Genomic DNA, 26,550 nt, shown 5'->3' on the forward strand with positions numbered 1-26,550 from the left:
CATATTGTTCATTGCAACTGTCAAAACAACTTTCATTTTAGACATGCTGTGCAACACGAAGTTGAATGGGCTACGTGTTACCAACCAAAAAGCCCACCTGAAGAAACCTGTCAGTGTGTTTTACTATGTGTATTGAAATTTGAAGAATTTTCCAGATGAAAATAATGGAATTTAGTATTAATAAAACATGTTTTTGAATAAAAAAAAAAAAAACGAATCTAAAGTAGATTAGGACTATGCTACATGTACTTCCCTTTAATGCAAAATTATTCAGGAAAAGAAAAACCTACAACAGAGTAGGGAATCAAGATTTATTTGGAATTCAGGATTATGCTGAAGTAAGACAATGAATATCTCTGGCAGTCATTCTGGACACATTACACCTGCGCATACTGAATAATAAATGTGGGGTACCTCATGGGTAATATTATAGTCAGAAGGATTTCTAAAGCAGCCTGGCTAGAAAAGAGGTCGTGAAAGCAATCAAGTCTAGATGTTAACGAGGATGATATTTATCATTTCTAGAGTCCCATTCAAGACAGTAATGCTCTTGCAGTTATTTACGATCTCATATCTGTATTAAATTCAAAAGGCAATAGTGAGAAAGAATGCCTTATGTTATAGATTATTTGCAGGCAGAAAAAAAGTAGTGAAGATGCTGCTCTGTTATCATTTAGAAACTTGCGGCTGTTTCAGATTCAAATTTATTGATCATGCACAAATTCACATTCCCATCAATCTGGGTACTGACACTGAAATGTCATGTAGTGTAAAGTCTAATGTGAATGCAATATGGATTTACATTTTTTCATGAGTAGAGAACTTCCTGTGGAAAAAAAGAGGATTTTTTAGAAGATGTATCTGTGCTGCAGATCCATGGCAAGACATTTTAAGGCAAAACTCTAATACCCCTTTCATAAACCCAATTATGCGGCTAATAGCAGCATGATTTGGTCGTAAAATCGGAGGAGGACCAGATTTATCCGCATTATTTTGATGCTGCAATTATCCGCATAATAGCGGCATCGGGACCAGATTTTGACTTTATGAACGCATTTCCAAAATAATGCGGATAATTGCCATGGTGCGGTCACAAGGTCACCCTTTTCCAACACAACCGCATCGGAGGGGGTGTGTGCGGTTGCCATGACGATTATCCGCCTTTTTCAGGACGGCGTAAAAATAGTGCGGATTATTTTCGGAGTTTGTGAACGCAATTTTTATTGAATTATCCGCATTACTCTTAGGCGGCTAATTGAAGATGGGTTTATGAAAGGGGTATTAATCATTCCTTGGAAGACTGTTTTGTAGGTCATATTTTGTCACTCTTTCAACTCTTCCCCCTCGCTCCTCTTGCTCTGTATAGCTGCTCCATCTCATTAGTTCACCCTCAACATTACTGTTCTATATATTCTCCTCTCTTTCCATATACTCATTACTTGTCCTCTACCCGTCACTGTCAATACCGTTGTCCTTCCCAGGGTTTCCGTCACGACGTTGATTAACTGTGAAATTCGTATTTCCTCAATGAAGTATAATACTCTGGCATTTTTCAAATCAATCTGATATTGGAACCTTGGGCTAGAAAATGATGCTCACACTCCCTCACCTTTTGATTGCAGTTATCAGATCCACCATTGGGCTTGAGGATGATGAAATGGTAAAAAAAAGAAGATGGAGGTTTTATTTTGCTTTGGTTTGCATTTTTTATGTAAGAGCCACCCAATGTGATGCACTTTAATATTAATAAAAAAACATTTTTTAAACTTTATTTATTCATACTATAGGCTCCTTGATGATCCACCCTTTTTGCAGTATATTTGCATCAATAGCATAGCAAGGATTATGAGGTACAAAATAAAGGCTGGAAGTTAAAGATGGATTTTCTTGGAAAAAAAATGATTATGAACTTGTCTAGTGCACACACTGGCTGGGGACACTTACAGCGCTAATAAATACATGAAATAAATATAAATCAAATAAACATGCCCCAAAATGAGATACAATCAGAAAAAGAAAATGGATATCTTAGGTAGTGGAATACATGTGCTAAACTGCTATTCCTATCTTGTTGGAAATAATGTCGCATCCCATTCCATCATCACCAACACTGCTAGGAACAAGACATCTTCCTGTCACCTTGTCCTCATCGTCATCCTTCATTTTCAAACTTCACTCCTACACCCTCCTCAACTTCATGTTTGGTTCCATTCTTTCAACATCCCAGCCATTCACCTTAGCCCAGATAAATGACAAGAAACTCACACCTCCATAACCATCCATTCTACCCTTGTTCACCTTCTGAATATCATACCCATTAATCAGAGACCACTCAAATGTTGTTGAAGGGTGAGAAGGGCGTATCAGTCTTGTCTGATTTGAGGTAATGCCTTTTTTCATTTCAGCAGAATGAATTTTAGGATATACAGTAGGCTACCAATTACCTCATTCTGTTTTCACCCCTTTAATAATTTTTGACATAAAATGTAGGAACAATAGAATCCTTCAGTTTTATTTCTCTCCATGTTGTAAATGGAAGAGGGGGCAGGCACAGGGTCAAGAGAGCTCCAGTTATTTACATGGGGTGAAAATCATACTCCATTGTAGGCCCAGTGGAATCCACCCCACTTTTTATTTGAATTTTTAAAAAGTAAATCTGACACTTTCAACTATTTTCAACAATAAATGAGTTTACTCGGCTCAAATCATCATTGTCTTCATTCCACACTCTAATTTAACTCTCATATCCCATAGAAATTACTTCTGATTCATCGAAATAAAGGATACCCCATAGCCCTTTCTTTTCTCTCTAGCTGTCATTACTGCCTCTATATAAAATTAATATTAAACACTAGGCTGCCCTGGTATCTCTCCCCCACCCCCTTCCACTGCCTCCCACCATCCCTCTATCTCTGCAGGAGGATGCGGTTCTTTTTAATTGCATCCCATCCTAGACTGCCCTTAGCGCCGCCACTGAGCAGTGATAGGTGTGGCTGAGTTCACCAGGGCAGATGAGACCCCTGAAATCAAATCAACCAGCATCACACCTCCTTACAACCATGCTTACACGTACATGGTGCTGGCCATAACAACCTGTTAGGATACACAACACAAAACAATTACAAATATTCCATGTCTGCCAATCTCATACTAAGCAGACGATGCTATGACATCCCATTAATATAGTCTTTAATATACATCTGTTTTCATTTATTAGTGTTAATGAGTTCTTGAGCTGGAAACTTTGGTAGTAGCAGTTGAATTCCAGTATGTGATGAGATGAGCAGCAAATGCATATTGTGTATTACTAAAATGAAGACTTGTGCTTTTGCTAGGGGAGGGGGTAAGATACCTTTGCAAAGAAAATATTTTTTTATGATTTGAATTCAGTCATCCAAAGAAAATATTGCAAATTAGGAAACCACAAAGCAACAGCAGAGATGACTCTATAACTTTTACATTACATATTACTTCATGACTACTTGTATGAGTATAATAGACTCTCATTGTTGTCAAGTCAATAGCACTTTAATTTATACAAATACATCTTAATGTTATTTGCCAGAATCACTCTCCTTGTTAAGGAGAGCTAAGCAAATATAATTTTATTTACCAATCTAAGTTTAATGAGGTATAAGAGGAGGGAACGGCATTGAACCTCAATTTGAAAAAAAAATAACCTGAAGGCATTCTGCATGAAATCATATTCTTCACTTGTTTGCCAAAGTAAATTTTGCTAAAGTTCTACTAAATGTAAATGTTTTTGTGAAAGCAGAAGTTAGAATCTTCGACATGATGGCAGAAATGGTATCATATTTCTAGTCAATTTCGAAGTTAAGCTCTCCTTGTTTCCTTTGCGAGTGACATCATACAAATTATACACAACTGTATTACAGTACATGTAGCATTTTTTTAAAACCTAACTTGTATTATAAGCTATATTATGCAGATTACAAAAAAGTCTGATTATATGCATCCATGCATCTCCATGAAGAAGTCCTATCTAATATTCTTTGGTATGAAAATGAATTTATCTTCATGCTTATTCCAATCTCAGACAAAAGCTGATTTTTTCCCCTTTCATTAATCAGTGCACCTTGCACTGTGAATCATCACAGACAATCATTGTGTCCTCTCATTTCGTCCCATATAGATAAGATGCATAGATAGCTGACCTGCATATGCCCTAGACGTGGTTGAAAACCTCTATTGTTTTCTCCCGTGATTCGTGTGCCTAAATCAACCAGCCGTGTATAGCAGCGTGAATGAGGAGTAGAGAGCGGGGAAAAGGAAGAAAAAAATATATTTTGCAGCTTGGCAGCCACCCCAAGCATTTAAAATCAATAAAATTTGGCTACAGCACTTTAATTGGAAACTGAATTATGGGTCTATGTTAATTACTCTCCCTCTCTTTCTCGTGACCCGTTCAATGGTATTTATGTAGATATATATACAGGAGGCTTAAGCAGAGGGCAACTGGTAAGGGCGTGTGTATGCGAGTGCTCATGTATATGGCGTGTATGCGAGACGGTTAACTGGCGAATATAATCGCTCCACTTTACCGGTGTGTGTTTGTGGGTTTTTTATACTGAGAAATCCTATTGAGAGGAGACCCTGGATTGGTTTTGTGTGAAAGCACTGGAATTGTTCAGTGACGTACATAATTGAAGGCATGATCTTAATAAATGATGGTGATATCAAAATCTTCATTTGCATAGGTGGTTACCAAGGCTTTAGTCACAGATAATGCAAGAATTAAGTTTAAAGGGAAAGTATAATTAAGGAATAGATGAAAATATTTATTAAGCTTTCTAAATTCTTTCACAATAATTATGAAGAAATACTAGGCATGTCCTGTGCATTGGATTGCTCGTCAAATGCCTTTGTGTTAGTAATGACACGCAATGACCCTCACTCCCCCCCCCCCCAAAAAAAAAAAAAAACCTTAGCCAAAATTTTTTTTTTCTTCAAAAATTTGTGTGTCTCCCTGTCCATACATTTATGTGAGCATTGCATGTTATCGCTGCAGAAATTGAGCCTGTTTATCATTATCGTGATTCAAATATCTTAGAGTTAAATGTCAGTTTTTTTATTTAAAAAAAAAAATCTTCCCCTATCCCTTTGATGAGGGTTTGTTCCTAAAGTAAAAAAAAAAGAAAAGAAAAAAAAAAAAGATGGCTCAAAACTAAGCTTATTTTTAAATTTCCTTGCGTTACTATTGTGTGCATTTTCTTTATTTGGAATACCATATCAATAAGGGTTGTTAAAACATTTCAGTTTCTGGCATCCTTATTCATGTTTTGCAATGTGATTTTGGCATCTGTAAATATAGGCAATTAAATCATTAATGATACAAGCCTGGTTAATTAGCTTCAAAAACATGTACCACATAATGTATAGTACCAGTATTCTTGATAAAATGCTCCAGGATCCAGTTGTAATACTCACTGTGCTTTTGGATGAGTCACAAAATTATTCTGAATAATTCACACACAAAATCTTGCATTTTTCATGAGATATCAGATGAAATCGCATTATGTCAGAGTGACCTCGTAAATTTTTAACATGAATTCGCAAATGATTATCTTTTATATCTTGTGATGTATGTGGTAGTTGATTACTTATGAATATGATTACTGATGAATATGGTTATTTGACACAGGAAAGAAATTTAATCATCTGTTTTTCTCTTCTCTTTTTCTTTCATCTTATAGAGTGGTCCACACCCTGCCAGCCTTTTAGCGCTACAACAAATCTCAGAACTGGTGCTGCCTCAGTCCCGCTTCAACCAGAGTACAGGGAGAAGTCTTGGAGGAGGTAAGAAAGGGCACAATGGGGGAGTGGTATAAGAAGGGTGTGTAATGGGGACTGGGTGTGGTGTGGTTTAAGAAGGGGTATGGTGGGGTGGGGTCTGGTATAAGAAGGGGTGTGGTATTAGGAAGGGGTGTGGTATGGGGATGGGGAGTGGTGCAAGAATGGATTTGATATACTAGTGGGGGATGCGATGGGGACTCTGGGGAGTGGTATCAAAATGGGTATGGTATGGGGATGGGGAGTGGTATTTAAAGGATGTGATATGGGGATGGGAGTGGTATAAGAATGGGTATGGTATGGGGATGGGGAGTGGTATAAGAAGGGATGTGATATAGGGATGGGGAGTGGTATAAAATTGGGTATGGTATGGGGATGGGGAGTGGTATAAGAAGGGATGTGATATAGAGATGGGGAGTGGTATAAGAATGGGTATGGTATGGGGATGGGGAGTGGTATAAGAAGGGATGTGATATAGGGATGGGGAGTGGTATAAGAATGGGTATGGTATGGGGATGGGGAGTGGTATAAGAAGGGATGTGATATAGGGATAGGGAGTGGTATAAAAATGGGTATGGTATGGGGATGGGGAGTGGTATAAGAAGGAATGTGATATAGGGATGGGAGTGGTCCAAGAATGGGTATGTTATGGGGATAGGAATTAGTATTAGAAGAGATGTGATATGGGGAATGTGAGTGGTATAAGAAGGGATGTGATATAGGGATGGGGAGTGGTATAAGAATGGGTATGGTATGGGGATGGGGAGTGGTATAAGAAGAGATGTGATATGGGGATGGGGAGTGGTATAAGAATGGGTATGGTATGGGGATAGGAATTAGTATTGGAAGAGATGTGATATGGGGGATGGGGAGTGGTATAAAATTGTGTGGTATGGGGATGGGGAGTGGTATGAGAAAGGATGTGGTTTGGGCACGAGGTTTGGTATAAGAGTCATTTTGTATAAGAAGGGATGTGATATAGGGATGGGGAGTGCTATAAGAATGGGTATGGTATGGGGATGGGGAGTGGTATAAGAAGGGATGTGATATAGGGATAGGGAGTGGTATAAAAATGGGTATGGTATGGGGATGGGGAGTGGTATAAGAAGGGATGTGATATAGGGATGGGAGTGGTCCAAGAATGGGTATGTTATGGGGATAGGAATTAGTATTAGAAGAGATGTGATATGGGGAATGTGAGTGGTATAAGAAGGGATGTGATATAGGGATGGGGAGTGGTATAAGAATGGGTATGGTATGGGGATGGGGAGTGGTATTAGAAGAGATGTGATATGGGGGATGGGAGTGGTATAAAATTGTGTGGTATGGGGATGGGGAGTGGTATGAGAAAGGATGTGGTTTGGGCACGAGGTTTGGTATAAGAGTCATTTTGTATAAGAAGGGGTGTGGTTTCCTGTTTTACTTGAATATATTGCTAGGATTGATATTGTATTAGGATGCAGTGTGGTATTCAGGGTGGGATATGGTGTTGAGATAGGTTACGGGGTATGGTACGTGTAGTTCAGATTATCTTCCTGTTATGCTTATAGTACTAAAATAAGCAATCGTATATACAGATCATATTCTTGGTAGAGATTTACCAGAACTTAAAAGTACATTATAAACCTTGACCCATGAATTATTACAAGAGAAAAACTATTAGCCCAATTTAATCATTCTCAAAGAAAGCTATGCATTTATAGACACACAGTGATGTAAGGAATGGGCTTAATATAGATGCTATTTGCTCATGATCAAATTCCTGTAGGATATCAATGAACTATAGGGCCGTCTGCACCATCCCGAAGTTTCAAATTAGCGCGCTATTTCTGATCCGGCAAATTATCCCGATCTGAAAAATCTCGAGATAGTTGGCGGTGCAGACGCAATTATCGCGCTAGTTCGTAGGATTAATCTCGAGATTGCAATCCCAAGTCAACTCGGGTTTATTTGCAAAATAGCGCGCTATTTTACGAATTATCCCGCTAATTCGTCGGTGCAGACGCACTCGAGATTGGACTCGGGGTAATTTATTCATGACGTCAGTCCATAATGCAATTCGCGTTCCACTTCCGCCTTGGTCAAAACATAAACACGTGCGAAAGTCAACTTTATACATGCGAATAGCGTTCATAAGCAACGATGGTGTCCCCACCAGTGAATGGATTTTGGGAGAGACCCCGGGAGAGACCAGACCGAAGGGGGACATCGCATCGACGATGGTCATATTCAATAACAACACTGACAGCAGTGTTGTCTTATTCCTTCGCAATATGTGAGCAAATAGCATTTCTTTCCTCCTTCTCCCTCTCTCTCTCTCTCTCTCTCCCTCGTTGCCTCCTACTCCGCCATCATATTTCACGAAGAATACACCGGGAGAATACATCACTTCTTCACTCGCTGAGCTGAAAGGATTGTTGCATAACACCGGTTGAATTCGGCGAAAGTACTAATGAAAGGAGTTCATTGCTTGCATATCGCGGGAAGTTATTCAAAAGCGCGGGCCGTTGAAACTCCAAGATCCGAAAGTGCGCATGCCCGGAATATCGGGCTTGTTGCCTCGCTCGAGCAGATATAGCTCCTCGTGGGATGGTGCAGACGGGGTTTCATGAATCTCGAGATTAATCGCGAAGAGGGCTGATCGGGCTAAAATCTCGAGATTGAGCAAACTCGGGATGGTGCAGCACCGCCTATTGTGTACCTTCTGGCAGTTTAGGTCCTATTTATCTCAAGCTTTACCAAGCTGTAGAAATAATCTAGATCAATGGGTATGCAGAATGAAACTTATTAGAGCAAGGAATTGACTGAAAAGGTATACAAAATGCTTTGAGTGTTTAAACATTGAGGGTTTGTCAATCATTGATATTGCAGTGGCATGTTTTTTAACCAGAGACCGGAATCAAAAGTGGTCACTATTTTTGGTGGTTGAACTGGGTTTATTTATGAAAATAGGGTAACATGATTATTTAAGAACTTGAGGGAGGTAGACAGGTATTTTGAGAGAGAATGCATTGGCCCAGTAACCCACATTGATGTTAGATATTTAATAATGGCATGCCAGTCAAACCCTGCCACTAGGAATGGCCAAAGCACATTAGCCTAATCTTGTGCATTGATTCAGTCCTTTGTCTGCTTTTTCATGTTCTATTATTATGTCTGAACTGAAGCTGAACTTTGCTCTTCGATCTCACAATTTACTTACAAAATTGAAGGATATTTTGACACCTGTATGAGATAATGTAGCCTTGCATGATACTTGAAACATTCATGATAGTGAATTCATTGTAATGCTTGAGTGCTAATAGGTGCAGGCCAGAATCTCATGTTGACAAACATGCTTATTTAAAACTTAGGTCAACTTTGCCAACAGATAACTGACATTTAGCTGAATAATGGCAGCTATAGGGCCTCTGACATTTCCATAAATTTTGCACATGAAGAAGAGTTTGTTTTGGGTTCTGCATTTACCCAAGAAAGGGAGCGATATATCTTGAAATGAATTGTTAAATATAACATAATATTCCATACTGAAATTGCTTGCCCAAAAGTATGTAAACAAAATAATGAAATTTCAATAAATCTTAATTGTTTATCTAACTATCTGAATTTGTGTACGCCATTCTTATCTTATATGTTCAATCATTTTTAAAGCAATTTGTCCTGCATTAATTCTTGCGTTATGACTTTCATGACTTAAATAAAAATCTTTTTTTTTCAAAAGGGATCATTATGAATAATGAATTGATAAATTTGTTACCCCAAAAAACAAGTGAGGTTTTTCTTATTGATATCATTAACCAGTAACCATAAAATAGGAATAAAATAGGTTTCTATTGCATCGTGCTGAGTACTGCATGTATTGTTGTTATTCAATAATCCCTTGTAGTAAGTTAAAATATTTCATGTTGTATACTGTAAGAATAATCGTTTGCTTTGTTCTCTTGCATGATTCCCATTTACCCCATCCACAACATCAGGAAGAATCAATTCAGGTGGAGTACACTATTATATATTTTGTCACAAAGAAATTTTGCATATTTAATACAAATCATTGCTAATTCATTTCTAAGCTACCAAATCACCCTACTACTCACCCAAGAAGCCCTTCATCCCCACCCCAACAGAATTAAGATATTTGTCAAGTATTAATTTTAAGCAATTTTATCTCAGGTTTTAGAGCAGTTTATTTATCACTTTTTCTTGGTGTTGGTTTTCATTGTATCATAATTTGTTTCAGTTTAAAGCAAGTTATTCCATTCAGTTGCAATTATATGATTAAAAATCATACATTTTTTATTCAATTAATTGTGTTATTTTGCCTCATATTTGTGACCAGCCACCCTAAAATCAATAATAAGTCGCCCAAAACGACTTTTGAGATTTATATTGAGTTTGAACAATCACATCCTAAGCTAAGGAGAAAACAGTATTTGAAGTTTGTGTTAACTCAATCATGAGATGTGCACACTGCAATTTCAGTGAAACTTCCAAGCAGTCTGCAAAAACTTGTGTCAAAGAAACTCTTGTATCTTGTTTCTATTCAACTTTTACATCTCAAAATTTTTACATCTCAAAATTTTTACAGTGTAAAGATGAAGAAATACTCCTTCAGACAAGCAAAGTTTTTAATTTTGGCTTTTTGAAGACCAATTTACTATTTTGGCTATTAACAGAGAACCTTCCCTGGCGACTTACTGGTGGTTTTGGGGTGGTTGGTCACGTATGTATCTAGATAACATTGATAACATCTCATTTCCCAAAATATGTTTGCTTTGCAGTTTAATATATTTTTCTAACATATGTTGATATTGTTACTTTAACATTCATATTAAAGCAGAACAATTGCAATTCTAAGAATGCTAAATTCTTTATTATTTACCACTTCACATGTGCCCATTCTTATATTTATGCTGTAACCAGGCTTTAGATAATTTGTCCAAGTGGGCCTTGACATGGCATTCCATACAGAATCGAGCAATGGAGTGAAACTAGAAATTGCTCAATATCAATTTTGCTTAGTTGAAAATTTTTATTGAATTCTAATATTAGAAACTGAGTGCAAGAAGAGTGAATCAATATTATGATTCAGGAATAAAAATTTTAACAATTGCAGCATTTTGTAGAGTTTCACCAAAGTTTTGTGGTCCTGATTTTCCTTTATCTTAACATATTAATTAATGATCAAAATCATCAGTGCACATAATATCTGTACATGCTGTAGAATGTTTTATATCACATAAACTAATGTACATGAACTAACAGTCTAATTCATGCAGTTTATCAATCAGCCATCTTCATACATTCACTTGTATCTTCTCACCTATATAGCAGCATGTCCTTGAGCATGCCTGTTCAGAGCAATAATGGCATAATATTTGTACACTTAAGTATGAGTAATACCTTTCTGCCTCTAAACAGGAGATGATGTCATGCTTCTTATCTTTATGTAGTTCTAATCCGATATAGAGACTAAGTAAATACACCTTTCGGATTAAGCCTGCATTAAGATGTTAAAATGTATTTTTTTTAAGATAGCCATATATCCAAGTAGTTCGTTCCCTCTGTTTCTTCCCTCTTCTCACTTCTTCTCTTTCCTTTTCTTCTCCACTATTCCCCCTCTCACTCCCTCTCTCTCTACCTGTCCCTGTTTCTTTCTCCCTCTTTCCTTCCATTCATTCCTCTTCCCTTGCTTCTCTCCTCCCCCCCCCCCCTCTTTCCCTCCTCTCTCGCCTCTCCTCTCTCTCTCTATCATAATCTCATGTACTGGTAATTTAAAGGCTTCGCAACAAGCATCTGACATTGACCCCCCTATCACTCCTATCCACACTGCTCTTCAGTAATCACACATAATCAAGAGCTTAGCCCTTAGAAATATTTTCCCATTTTCTAAATTTGATTATGCAAATTCTTAAATCCCATCTAAGGCTTTGGTAAAGGGACATAATGCTAATTAAACCAATGTGTCATCTAACATTTCAAATTTACAAAAGTGTAGTGGCATTTGAATTTTTTTTCAGCCGTTGATTCATTGTGAAAATTGAAATTTTGAATGTAGAGGTGTGTAGTGCCCTGTCTTGTTCATGTTTAATTTTTCTTTACAAATGACTCCCTTGAACATGAAATCTTAACAAATTGGTTGATTGCAAATCAGAAAGCCATTTATCATGAAATTTACACTGCATTCCATGCTTGAAAAGAGGTTATGTACCAAAAAAGGATATTTATTTTTAATGCTTTGTCATCAATGCAGCTTTATCAATTTCTTCATTTGGATACTCAATTTTTCCTGTAGCATTATGATATACTCTGTCTTTTTATCTGAAATTGATATCTTATTCTGAAATTTAATCTTTAGAATTACCCAAAACTTGAGCAGATTTAGCTATTTAAAGAATTAAAATAATATGATTTGAGATGTTAGTGTAGAATTTGATCCATAAATTTTCTGTTAACTTAATACTACAGTGATAGTGGATGTAAAAAATACATACAGTTCTATCAGTTTCAAATATGCTTCTAAATATACCCTCAATTTAATGTTTTTATGAAAGAAACCAGCCTTTGGCTGCTGTGAATGCTTTTTAATAAACCCTTTTCAATTCAATTCAATTTAGTTTGCCTTGTCTCAATTTGAAGTAGTAATCAATGATCATTGCCATGGTAACAACATGTACTGTAGCCATCAAAATGATGGTATACATCTAGATAGACAGTTGAATAGATTGGTTAAGTTTCATTTTTCCATAACAGGATGATTTGAATTATGAAATGATGACAAATTTGTAAATAGATATTTGTTAAAAGGAATCTTAGGTTTAAAAAGCTTGCATGCTTTCTTTGAATATATCCCTATTTTTTGGTTCATATCTATACAAGATCAATTACAGTATTTTTCAACTTAAAGAAGTATCAAATCGCTGTTTCATTGTAGGAACGCCCTTAGCACCATATTTTCGCGCATTGCATGTGCACAGAAATGCCCTTAGTTGCGCGCATAAGGGCGTTTTTGCACCAATGAGGTGCGCGGAAGTGTGGTGCTAAGGGCGTTCCTGCACCAACAAGACGATATGTCTTCATGCAGTTTCTTCATATTATGGACATAAATCATGCTCTGCCCGATTTCTATAGTCGTATTTACTTTTGCAATTGACAAAATTTATTTGTAATTGCCTATTTTCATTTAGTGTTTGGCCAAAATAATCTACCCATTTTCTTTAATTTTGATTTCCTTGAAAAATTATTGGTACAGGTGTTATTGGTGTACAGGGTGTTTCATAAAGCTGTTCGTAAAGTTATGCTCAACTTTACGAACGACTGGAACATGTTCTTAGGTCATAAATTAATTATACAGGGATATCATGTAGCATAAGAAAGGATCACCAGTTGTCCATAAAGTCGTTCATATCTTACAAACAGCTTTATGAAACACCCACCGGATGATTTTACATTGATTGTATTTATATCAAAAGTACATCAGATCTGCATTGTGAACCTGTGGTAAATCTCAGGTGTTGTGATTCATATGTCTTAAATTTGGTTATTGATTTTATTATGTTCAATTTATATATGTATTAGCTTAATATGTTCTCATTTGCTATAGTATAATTATTGATTTCATTATGTAATGTTCTCATGAATGGTTATATCTCTTGTAAATTTTAATTTCTCTTAATTATTTTTCTTTCAAGATTTAAAAAAATATAGTGTGATGGTGGAATTGTATGTTAAATATTACTTGCAATGATGTAGTCATTGAATTTGATTTATATGATTGTCAGAGATGCTAGCAGTATGACAAGACAGCTGATAAGTTGAGAAGTTTTCATTCCAATACTATTTGAGCAAATATTTTAGCTCTGACAAAAGTACCTTTGATACAATTACAAGACCAATTCTAGACCAATAGCAAACTTATCTAACCACAATTTGCTAAAAACTCATTAAATAAGTGTCAGTCAACACTGTCATTGGTTTTGTTATTACTTACTGTAACCAGTGAAGGTCCAACCCCCCCCCCTGCCATCCATCTAGCTTAAGATTTTAGCTAGCCAGATGATCATTTTTTTGCCAGAAAGAAAAGCACTTGACACAAGTATTTCAAATTCGCAAGATTTGGGCCAAGCAAAAGCTCCTCACTGTCATAAAACATTTAACGGCCAAGATGCTTTACATCTAAATTTGGTTGGTCTTCCAAGAGGCTCTAGATGGAAGACCCTTTTGATCAAGATAAACTTGGGCAGGCTATAAGAAAGAGGTTGAGCTTTATCGTACAAGTATAGGCATTATCACCTTCTGATAAAACAATGAAATGAAGGTCATGTTGCAACTCTTGACAAATTCTTGTCAAGTGGTAGTCCATTATAATTTCAAATGTTCTGCTAATCACTACATTGTTTTACTTTCCATTGTAGGTACAAGTTGTGTTATACCAGTAGCAGATATTCGAGGGTCCGACTCAGTCAACTACACAAAGGGAGAGAAGGCTCTTCGCTGCAAGCTTGCCTCCCTCTATCGTCTAGTAGATCTACACGGCTGGACTCATCTCATATACAATCACATCTCAGTAAGTCTGCTTTGATTTATATATTCTTTGCAGTGAATTCAACAGGTTTTAGGAGGGAATAGAAAAGGACCTAGACCAAAACGTGGTCCCACAATCAACTTGGAGTGATCAAAAAGTGTATGAGTGTACCAGAATGGCAGAAGCTGGAGTGAAATGGAAAAAATGCAATCGGCTTACAAACAAGTCTTCTTGAAACCTTAGTGCAGTTAGCACATCCCTACTTGCTATACCACAATCTCATAATTCTTGGGGAATCGATCATTTCAATATGCTGGGCTAGTCCTTTGCTAGAATCTCATAATTCTTGGGGAATCGCTCTTTTCAATATGCTGGGTTAGTCCTATGAATAATGATTGCTATACCACAATCTCATAATTCTTGGGGAATCGATCATTTCAATATGCTGGGCTAGTCCTTTGCTAGAATCTCATAATTCTTGGGGAATCGCTCTTTTCAATATGCTGGGTTAGTCCTATGAATAAACTTCAACAAGACATCTGTAATATTTCCTCTCTTGGCAACTTTGAACTCTAACTAAAAATTTACCTATTAAGAAATAAGTAAAAAAACAAACACACAAACCTCCCCATATACACTTTATTATAAAAAGGGGCAAATATTCAAGTCTTTTCAGAGATATTTAAAAAGAATCACAGAGTGTTACAGAAAAATGTTTACAGCAAGCAACATAATTATATGGCCTGCACTTGACGTTGCTTTAAAATTAATGCTTCAAGAAGTGCTGACCTGTCGTTATCGACACACTAAAGCATGCTGCATTGTAAGTAGACCTCATGCCCATGCAAATATCCATTACGGAGTAAGTGATTATTGATTTAAAAGACCCGATGTAATTAAAACCTTTTTATATCTAAAAGCTTTTGTCATGATGTGAACGCTTACGTAAAGATTACACATTCAGCCACATTGATCCTTGTTAACGTTGATTTTGCAAAGTGGTGCCTGGTTTGATGATGTCCACCATTTATATGTAGGCTTATGTTGTAGCAAATATATTTCAAAATCACCTTTACATAATGGTGGGTGATATTTCTATTCTAGTGACTTTCTCAAGGGCCAAGTTCATCAGAATTTCATTTGTTTTGACATCAGGGATGATGTGAGCCCTTTTCAGAATCTCCCACATGCAATATCTGTTTATGGATCTTGTTCGTTAGTCAGTTGGGTAATAAAGCTAGATGTAAATTTATGTGATATTATCAGAGTCTTGTTGCTGAGGTCAACTGAATTTCAAGTAGTCATTGACATGGCTGGCATGCCATGGTTGAACGGCAACACTACAGAGAAGGATCTCGTGCCAGGGATACGCTCAGGGAATACATGATCGTGCTACTGCAGACTGCTGTGTGTTGTGTCATTATAGGTTATCAGAAATCTTTCAAATTGACTTGATATCAGAACTTAACTTGGCTTTCACCCTTTATCTGATAGACTATTACTCTTTGGTATCTGTGTATAATGGACTTGGAAATACATATCTTCCTTTCAAGTAGGTTTCTTCACTCATCACCAGTCTGTTGCATTGTCCATCTAATGTGACATTTCTCCAAAAACACCAGGAGTCTATTATATAGACCTGTAATCCTATACATCCCCATGTTATTAAAAGGGATGATATTCCCTTCTTGATACTATGTCATGAAGAGGTTCAAAATGAGAGGAAATACATCCAAGCATGACTAGTTTGTGAAATATATCCTCTTTACAGGCCTTTATCATCAATTGATGCTTTGCAATTTGTCAAACGTTTGTATGGCTTCAGTGACACTAATTAACCCAAATCTGCTCTTCATTGCCCGATAGCATTGGTCCAATTCTCCCTCACCACCAAAGTGATGTCCATCTTCTGTCCTGATTGAAAATACATGTATTTAGGTGTTAAATTCCATCGTTTGAATCTAAGCCAGGCACAATGGTAGTAGACAAGTCAGTGGAGAAAGAAATTGGTTCTCCTGTATTGCTTACTGGACTGTGAATGTCAAAGTGGCCGATCCTGTGCAATCCTTGTAAAACGGATCCTTTGAAAACGAGATAACTATTCACCCTCTGCAGGTAAATTCTGGAGGTCATACATGCTTTATGTATTTCTTTCTTTTGAAACCATACATGATAATAGGATAATACAGGGTGAGGAGGTATAAAGGGTGTAACGGCTGATTACACGTTTCTAAAACGTTTGACAATTGTTGGCGTAGTGTATTGTATATGTGAAGTCTATATGAAAAGCCAGCAGGTGCATTTACTCAAAATGGTATTCACCTTGAAGGGATGTCGGGTAAACATCACTCCCATTAGATAGAGAACGATATACATGATGACATGCATGTCTTGTCATGATGAACTTCAGGCTTCCGTTCATGCTAGATGCGTTCATACTTTTAGATGTTACGACTTGTAGAAATATTCCAGATTGACTGAAAAATTGACATTTGTCCCCTTTCTGTGCATTTCCTTAAACTGTTTTAATTGATCTTAAACAAAGTTAATTACCTTAAAGCGTATGGCATCCTACTGCATTTGTTATGGTTCCTTGCAAATCTTATTAGGTAATATCATAGATTGGTAATCCGAGTCATAAGCCTTCTGTCACAGAGTGATAATTGCACTGCAGCGTGACATGATGAACCACATTAGAAGCCATGGCGAGGTAACACAACCTCCCGCTGTCAGTCGGTCATTTGTAGTCTGGCCGGAATCAGACCATTGGTATCTAATTTCCAATGGGTCATTGCTTAAATTGGTAGCCCTGGAATTGGTCCAAGGAATTTGGATAGGTCATAATGGTTGACTTCAATTTTTGCTTTTAAACATTTATGGGAGTCATTAGTATCAACATTTTTTGGTCATTCAATAGGCCCTATGTGTTGTTGTCACAAATGCATTAAAATGATTCTTACATTGAAGTGAACGTACCAGTTTGTTCCAGGGGAAACACTTGTTTTCAATCAGACTTGTTCTTATATAAGTACTACCAACTCATCTTAACCACTTTCATCGTAGCCTCTTTGATCTATTTAGACTGTTCTTTCCTTGCCAACATCCACATTGCAAACAGCAACATCAGTTCTGCCTCCACCGTTGACACCACCACCAATCCCAACCCCATATATCACCACCACCACTACCATAACCATTCTTACCACCACCACTTACATAACCATTCTCACCACCACCACCACCACCACTACATAACCATTCTTACCACCACTACTACCATAATAACCACCATCACCTTCACTGCCATTACCATCACCATTACCACCACTACCACCATCATCACCACCATCACCATTATAGTCATCGTTACCATTTTTAAAATATGAATATTTTATCTACCACTCCCAACACCCACTTCTACCTTCACCTGTATGAAAAGATCCCCCACCCTACATCACAGAACACTTCCATTCAGAATCACCAAGCATAAACACTTCCTGCTTCATGTGAACATTGCATGCTTGCTTCATTGATCAAGATTATATACACTCCATGAGAAGAAACAAGCCAACCAAAGAAGAAGATCACATCCATGTTGAAAGTAGTTTACATTGGCAGACTAGATCATGAAGATGGTCTTAGCCACACCTGTTTAAGGGGTGATAAAGGTGAGGGAAACCTGTCATGGATATGATCACTAGAGGGAGATAGATAGACGGATGAATCACGCAGATAATGAATGCCAAGGCCACGGAACAGCAGCATGTCAACCTGGTGTCGATGCGGTCCTACATGTGGTAGAAGAAGTGAGTGGTCTCTGAGCAGTTGTCTACCTGGTATTGTTGCGGTCATATGAGAGGAACAGGAAAGAAGCAGTAGCATTTAATGAAGCATGAAGTACTGATGACAAACGCTTGTCTTTACAGAGAAGCCATTATGTTTCATACTTGATATTGATGTTGTCTTACATGTGGTAAAAGAAAACAGGTTGCAACAAGGCCTAAATGCAGCAATGCACACAGTTGTCTACTTTACGCTATCACAGTATTAGGAATAAATGTAGAAGTAAAGAGCAATCCCAATTTAAATTCAAGCATTAAGTATTTCTTTGCATATCTCACACAATTAAATCTGCCATATTGGTATTTTTTATCATATATTTTCATGATGTCAAATCATTTTGCCAGTAATAAAGGATTCTATTTTAAGTTTATGAAAAAATGCTGGCAATTTCAATCAAACTAATCACATGCCAGAGCCTCCATGTGTATCCAAATCTCATTCAGGATAGTGTCAATGATCTCTAGTACAGATACTGGGAATTCTGATTAAGACCTCAATCACCAACTGATCCCTTGTCCTCAAATGACCCCTACCAGATGGCATGTCCTGGAATGACCTTTAATAGTAGACAAGAAGCCGGCCCAAGGCCATCTGAACCATGCATAAACAGGATCACAAGAATACATTGCTAGCTTACAGTTTGAACTAGAAGGGGATCAGTGGAGCATTTCATGAAGATTTTTATCACTGATCTCTACCTCCAGATGCCATAATCTACTGGAAATCTGATTGGCTCAGAGCAATTTTGTCAGTGAAATTTCGGTGAAAATCACTCACGAAAATGCTTCTTGAAACCTTCCCCTGGAGTATTTAACCCCTGTAAATCTTATGGGCTTGGGGATCGTGTGGCAGGAGGGGGAAGGGCAGGGTAATGAGTATTTTAGATTTTGGGTGGGAGTCAAGTATTGGTGACCCAAAGTCAGTAAATCATCAAAACTTCCCCAATAATAAAATGTCATTTAATGCTCATTTCCTCCCTTTCTCTCTTTATTTATGAACCCTCACAGTGCACTCTGCTCATCAAATCACACGCTAAAAAATGATTTTGTTCAGATATCCTCACATTATTGATGAATGTCAAGGAATGGAAATTTTAAAATGAGACTGGTGATTGAATAGAGTCATTGAAAATTTCATGCAGTCATTAAGTCATGAAGGGGGAAAAAAGGGTGCTTTAGAGACTGCTTTTTGAAGAATCAATTGTTGATGCAACATATCCTGGTCATAAATGTTATGATGTTAACTATGGTATTGTGTATATTTTCAGAATTTCCCCAGGCAGTGTTAGCATTCCTCTTCGGAAGCGATAGAATAAACTGAAAATGGTTTAAATGTTATTGACATTCTGAAATACTGCTTACTGCTATGTAAGCAGTATTTTCTTTTAAGTTTTTACATGTAATTCTTTTTTGTGTATTCTCTGTAGTGTGTTTTACTGACTGGAATACCTAATTCATTGTCTGCTGTTGTGAAAGAAATACCTATTGGTTTGCTTCAATTCTATATATATATATATATAAAAGAAAGACATAAGCCAACTTGTTATCATGCGTATTTACTACCAAATGCACTGAAAGCACCAATTCCACAGGATGGCTTAACAGAGTGTACCTACAGTTGGCCTCCTTTCTTTACAACATGAAATACCCAACCCATCTTAATGACATATTAATGAATCCACCAAGCCTATTATTTGATCATCATAATTCATAGCTCTTAATTTATTGTGCTATTAAAATAGCATTCCTAAATGTCAGCTCCTGAATGTAATCATAAGGAAAGGGAGATATTGATGGGAGAGAAGAGGAGAAATGATATGAAGGAAAGTCGCCCTGAAATGGATATTGTTGATCCCGCTAACCCTGCATTATCTTGTTACATCAAAGAACCTATTTATTTATTGGTTAGTCTCACTCTCGGACTACTATACTTCACAACTGATTATGTGTATATGTATATTTCACTTTAAACATATACCAGTAATTTAAAATTATGATAGATATACAAATGAAACAAAAAATAAGCTTGAGCTCCACCCCCCCCCCCACAAAAAATGGGTATTACAAAATTGCAAAAGAAAGTGAATTGGGAAACTATTTATTATCTGGGGTCCTGTATATTCCCTTTAATGCACAGGAGCAATACTGATCTCTTTAGAAGTTGATAATTATTCCAAATTAAAAAAAAAATTGTTTGATTCTATGTGCTTTTGCAGGCTATGACTAGTATAATGGTCTTGATACAGTAATAATTTTTGATATCAGAGATGTGTTATTCTTGCTCATATAGCAGTATTATTCTCAGCAACCAAGTGGGTATCATTTTAACCCCCTACTAGTTTCTCTCCCCATGGACCTACATATACATCAGTAGATATTTCACACCCATATGGTAAAAAAAAATACCTGTAAATTCTGTGAAAATTGTTCAGGCCTACCAGACAATCATTTTCTGCATTCATACCAACCTGAACCAAATTAGCATGCAAACACACTCCAATAGCAAATGATCCACATACCTTTCCAGTTGCAATCAAGCTCTCTTCAGTCTTGTTTTTGTAACCCTTTATTAATAAGCTGTTATTTTTGCATACAGAGTGTTTTGCACATTTTTTTTCTTATTTCATTTTATATACAGGTCAACAAAGACCAAGCATAATTATAAGTTTTTGCATGTCGTTGAATTCGCCACTGTTTGGCAATTTGCAAATTTCGCATAAATAAAACCCTTCTATAGAAGTTTCCAATTACATATCAATACCAGAAGACATCAATTTGAAATAAATGTGTTGTATCCTATAATTGTATGAAAAAGTGGCATAGCTATGTTTGATGAGAGTAAATGACATCCCCTTCCCCTAAACCATACTTTTTTCTCCACTGCGTAAGATACTAAGAATGCATTATTAAAGGGTGTGTACTTAACAGACGGCTTGTGTATGTAATATCAAGGTGGTAAAATTCTTGGGCAATATGATTTTTAAAATATTTTCGAATTTTCTTCGACAAGGTAAATTGGGTTGCCTTGGTGTGAACGGACCATTATTTATCTAGACACACCAGACAATGTCACAGTGATGCATCAATGTTTTGTGAGGGACCTGGATGGGTGGGTGGATGGATGAAGTTCACTATTTATACAATGCACTTTTCAAGAATGTAAATTCCATAAGAATTAGTCTTGTTTAAGAGCCTTCCTTTTTGTAGTTACGTATACCCTTTCCATAGGTTTCTTCTCTTCATTTTCCAGTTTCGTTGGCTCATTTTAGACCCCTCTTGTTTGTCTTGTTTTCCTCTCAAACAAAACGTCAATTTCTATGTGATTTTTCCTTTTTACTTTCTGTGTTTTGTGTTGATATCTTCTTTTCATTTTATATTTCTTTATCGATATTATAAGTATATTTCCCAGTTCTTTTGCTAGTCAATTTTTCTCGCTATCTGCCTGAATGTCATCTGCCCTCTGTATATCACTTTAAAATTGCATTACCAATTTGCTTCTTCAATCCCTTTACTTTCAAAGAGCACTTTGTCACTTTAGCTTTGCTCTGTCACTTCCAACAATGCTTCATAAATACATACATTTTCTGTCTTTGTCATTTTCATACTATACTCTTCTCCCAATCCTACTTTGATGTTCCCTTTATGTTATTAGATGAGTATATTTCCTGAAGTATTGATTTAATTTTTTTTTCACATTTCAATAACAAAAATGTAGGCCTACAAGTATAAATATTTTGTTTTACTATAACAATAAGTAAATATTTTCCATCATAATGATAAACATACATAGTATTATTCTGATTCAAATATGAATTATACTTTAAAAAAATTATTTTTAGTTATGGTTAAAACATGTATTTGAACTGAAAAAATGTATACCTACATGTATATATATCATCAATAAAAATATAGGAGACCACCATCTAGCTTGCAGCATGAATTAGATGGATGCTTGAAGGAAAGGGGGGGATGGTACAACGGAGCTTCGTTGCTCCTTGCCACTAAAACTAAAAGCCACTCTACTTCCTCATCAATAGAACATATGCTCTGTCGGCTCCTCTATCCTGTGAAGAAAATATTATTTACCTCTGTATGTAAATGAGCCATAGTAGTTTGGTTAACCACATGCAGGTAGATATACATAGTTTTAGGAGCTCATGGAGATTGTAATGCAGGCCTATACTGTGTGCTTCAATCAAAATTTATAAACTTATTTTTTACATATGGTTATATCCCTTTTTTAACGTATTGAATAAATTTACAGCAGAACTCCATCAAAATATTTGTTTGAAATTTAGGCTTGCCAAATTGAAGTTTATTTTATAAAGGTATTCAATGCTATGTCATTCTCATTCAATTACCTTTATACTTTATTTGAAGGTCATATGATTATCAAAATTATTGTAATAGAGAATGCTTTTTTTCAAATGCTGAAAAAAAAATTTAAAACATTTTTTGTAAAATTAGCATTAATCTCAATTCTCAGTTGAGTTCATCACATAACACAAGATGGTAATGATGGCCTTCTTCCACAAAGCCAAATTGAAATGTATGAGCCAAACTTAACCAATGTACAAAAATAGAAGAACATAACAAAATTCACTGAGATTAAGAACATAGCAAAATTCACTGAGATTTAGAACATAGCAAAATTCACTGAGATTAAAGGAGAATGAAACTCTTGGAGCAAGTTAGCTTTTGTGAAAGCAGAAAAATCAAAGAATAAGATCAACAAAAGTTTGAGTAAAATAGGACTAGCAATAGAAGAGTTATGAGCATTTGAATGTCGAGATCACTAATGCTATGGAGATCCTCCCGTTGGCAATGCGACCAAGATCTATGATGTCACAGATGAACAACTCTCCCCTTTTGGACACTGAAAATATACCCCAAAACATCTCTTTTTGCTCATTCTAATCATATGACAAACGATTCATCAATGATATACAGTAATGTTGTGAAACCTCTGTGCTTGTCCTCTCATAAAGAGAACACCTCACCTTGTGATAGACTCTATAAAAGTGAGAATATAAGTGAAATAAGTACTAAAGTAATGAGGGAGTTGTACGTGTGTGACATCACAGATCTTGGTCGCATTGCCAATGGGAGGATCTACATGGCATTAGTGATCTCAATATTCAAATGCTCATAACTTTCTTATTATTCATTCAATCTTCCTCAAACTTTCAACAATATATTTCTTTGATATTTCTCTTTGATATGGATTCAGCTGGTTTCAAGGGTTTCATTCTCCTTTAAGAACATAGCAAAATTCAATGCTGACAAAAAAACCCCACAAAAGTGGGAATTATAATACAAACATTATTGTGGTTCAAGTTGAAAATGTGCATGAAGATGAAAACACAGAAATAGAATGGTAGGCTGAGATAATAGCATGTCCTTGTAGAGCAGTAGGACATGTAGGAAGGAGATTTGGCAGTCACTTGACGAGACTTCATTTCAATTGGCTTTACCCTCACATAGAACATGAAACGACAAACATGATTTAGTCAGCTGTGCCTCATACAGAGCTCCCTATCCATCCAACCCACCCAGCCTAGCCATCTTCAGAGGATACGAGAATAGAAAGAACAAATTTCATGCAGACGTCGACTAGATACATTCCTACTTCAGCCAAGATGAGGCTAACTCGACAGGATTTACTGAAGATGTAGGGCTGGTCACATGTATAAAGACCCGTTTACATTGTTTAAAAAAAATATTGCTAAACTGTAAATCCCCTTGGATAACATAATATTGATGTTGATTTTTGAAGTTGATTCTTTTGACGTGTTATAATACAGAATTGAGGGGATCGAAAAGAAAACAAAATCCAAATCCAAAAATAACTTTGGTGTTCTCTGAACAGTAATTAGTACAAAAGTAATGTTTAAAAAAAGAGGAAATGTTTACAATGTCAAAGTCTAAAATATAAATGAATTTAATAGACCAAGGGATTTTTTTAAATTTTTTTATTATTTTTTTTTTTGGGGGGGGGGGGAAGGGGAGGGTGTCCTTTTAGTATTAGGGTGATTTTAATAGGTAGATTCTAATAACTTCGGAATGAGTTTCAGTTTTTTGCTTGCTGTGTGAATGACGCCTATTGGTGGAGATGCAAGCAGAATATTCTGAGCTTTAAAGATTGTTGATTTATCCAAGGGAGTATTTCTTTACTTGTATACCACTTTCATACTCCTTGAAAGCATTGCTCTATGTCTTTCGGCACATTATAACGTGTGTATCTGGACCTGCCTAGCCTGCATGCCCTCCTTCATCTCAGTATAAGATTTACTTGATTTGAACTATCCTGGCATGACAGATTATAGGGCAAAAAATGTAGGCCACTCTCGCTCCACTGTATACATTATACAGGGCCTTATGCCTATGAATACAGTGTAGCTATATCTATCCCATCATGGAGAATGATAAAAAGATCTTCCATTAGATTTTATTCTGAATATTGGAATTAAGCAAAACACTAATCAAATTTTTATGAAAATTTAATTCAAGCTTTTTAAAGATCGTTGATTCCCCCTTTGAACTATCCTGGCATGACAGATTAAAGAATTTGTATGAAAATTAAGTGGTTTCTTTGTTTAACGTTACTCCATTTATTCAATTTACATCAATTTCAGGTTGATATACCCCCTAAATTACATAAATCATATACATTCATTCATGTTCATTGTGATTTAATCTCTTATAGTAGGTTAGAAAGTGATGGAACAGAAAAAAAAGTAATATCAGAGAGGAAGGATGTTGGGCACTATCAAAGATGGAAACAATGAACATTATTTTTCAGATTAGTCTTGGAGGCAAAGTTGTAAGGACTGATAAAAGGGGGGGGGGGGTAGGGGAGGAGGGGAGAGTCTGAATCAAGGAGAGTGTAGTAGGATGGGGGTAAAGCAAATAGGAACAGTGAAAACAGTCTATGGTAACATGACTGCATCATTGGTATTTTTCAATCACCGATGCGGTATTCCACTTGATCCTTTGGATCTATGCCATCTCTTTCTTCGTTTCATGTTCTTCGTTTAACTCTCTCTCTCTATCTTTCTCTTCAAATCATGTAGACCTAATGGCCCAAACTCACAAAGGTAGTTTTGAAAACCATCGGTTGAACCCATGGTTTATGCAGATTTCCTGTATAAATTATGCCTTATTTACCGTGTATACTGAAAATGGTCCAATACTGATGCGCGCTTTTGTCACAGTGCCCCATAATTGATGCCTGTTACCATGATTATCCATGCCATTGTATTCATGAGTCCCTTGTTTTGAATTAATGAGTCCACTGTTTTGAACAGTGGACTCAATGAATAAAATAGCGTGCTTACCATGGCAACAGGTGTAAATTTGGCACATTGGCAAAAGCGTGCATCACCACTGGACATTTTTCAATATGCGCGGTAAATTAAGCGTAATTTTACAGGGAATCTGCATTAACCATGGGTTCAACTGATGGTTTTCAAAACCACCTTTGTGAATTCAGGCCAATGTGCTTGACTCTTCCATCTCTCTGTATCATGTTCATGTGACATTCTCTCCCTCCGGGCTTTCATTCTCTTTCTTGTGTATTGTCTCTCGCTCACTCTCATTCTTTTCTCTCCATTTCTCACTCTTTCTTTCTGTCTCTTTCCCTCTCCTGCTCAATGTTTGTTCCAGCTATCCCTGTTATTTATGTTTGGTTGCTATGGTGAGAGGAATTCCCCAGGGATAAGGGATGAGTCTACCTGAACTTCTGAAGAATGAGCATGGTGGCTCCAGGTCTAGCCTTAGCTTGCCAAACCCAATCAGCTAGATCACACCAAACTGTCTTGCTAGCTAGTAATAGTATGCTTGAGAAACAGAGACTATCTCAAACAAGAGTGCTACATGTACCTTAGATGTTCAGTGAACCTTTATCAATTATCATTCTAAATGCTTGACATGTACTTCAATCACAATGAGTCCTGCACACCCTTTTACATTACAATCCTTTGATAAAATGATTTGGAGCAGTCAATAATCAGCCTTTTTAGTAATAAATGCAATTGTACTAATGTGCAAACCTAACATCCTGTATAGATATGGAGGAATTGATTAGATAATTCCTCTTGGTGTTAAAGACCCATTTCACTTTTAATTTCACCTGTGTACTTATGACTCATTACTCAATATTACCAGCCGGCCTATGTCGTCTAGGTCTGTCAATCACACATTTTCATCACATTTGAAGACTCTTGGTTGATCATTCTTTATTAGCAACATGATCGTTACGTGCTTCTGATTGCCTGCAAAATGGCACATTTTTCCCACAAATAGTCGTTACTTTGCATTCATTCGCTGCACAAGGCCTCCTCAATACTCCATGGTCGGCTAACCAACATGAACTGG

General features: G+C 36.6%; 1 long non-coding RNA gene across 1 annotated transcript; it reads left to right on the top strand.

Annotated features, from left to right (window-relative positions):
- The first annotated feature begins 5,714 nt into the window (after positions 1-5,714).
- LOC129273524 (uncharacterized) lies at positions 5,715-14,370 on the top strand. The gene is made up of 3 exons (XR_008585836.2): positions 5,715-5,817; positions 9,789-9,803; positions 14,223-14,370. It is a non-coding gene; the product is annotated as an uncharacterized LOC129273524 (long non-coding RNA).
- Positions 14,371-26,550: the final 12,180 nt, after the last annotated feature.

Source organism: Lytechinus pictus, chromosome 12, assembly GCF_037042905.1.
Source record: "Lytechinus pictus isolate F3 Inbred chromosome 12, Lp3.0, whole genome shotgun sequence".
Classification (NCBI taxonomy): Eukaryota; Metazoa; Echinodermata; class Echinoidea; order Temnopleuroida; family Toxopneustidae; genus Lytechinus; species Lytechinus pictus.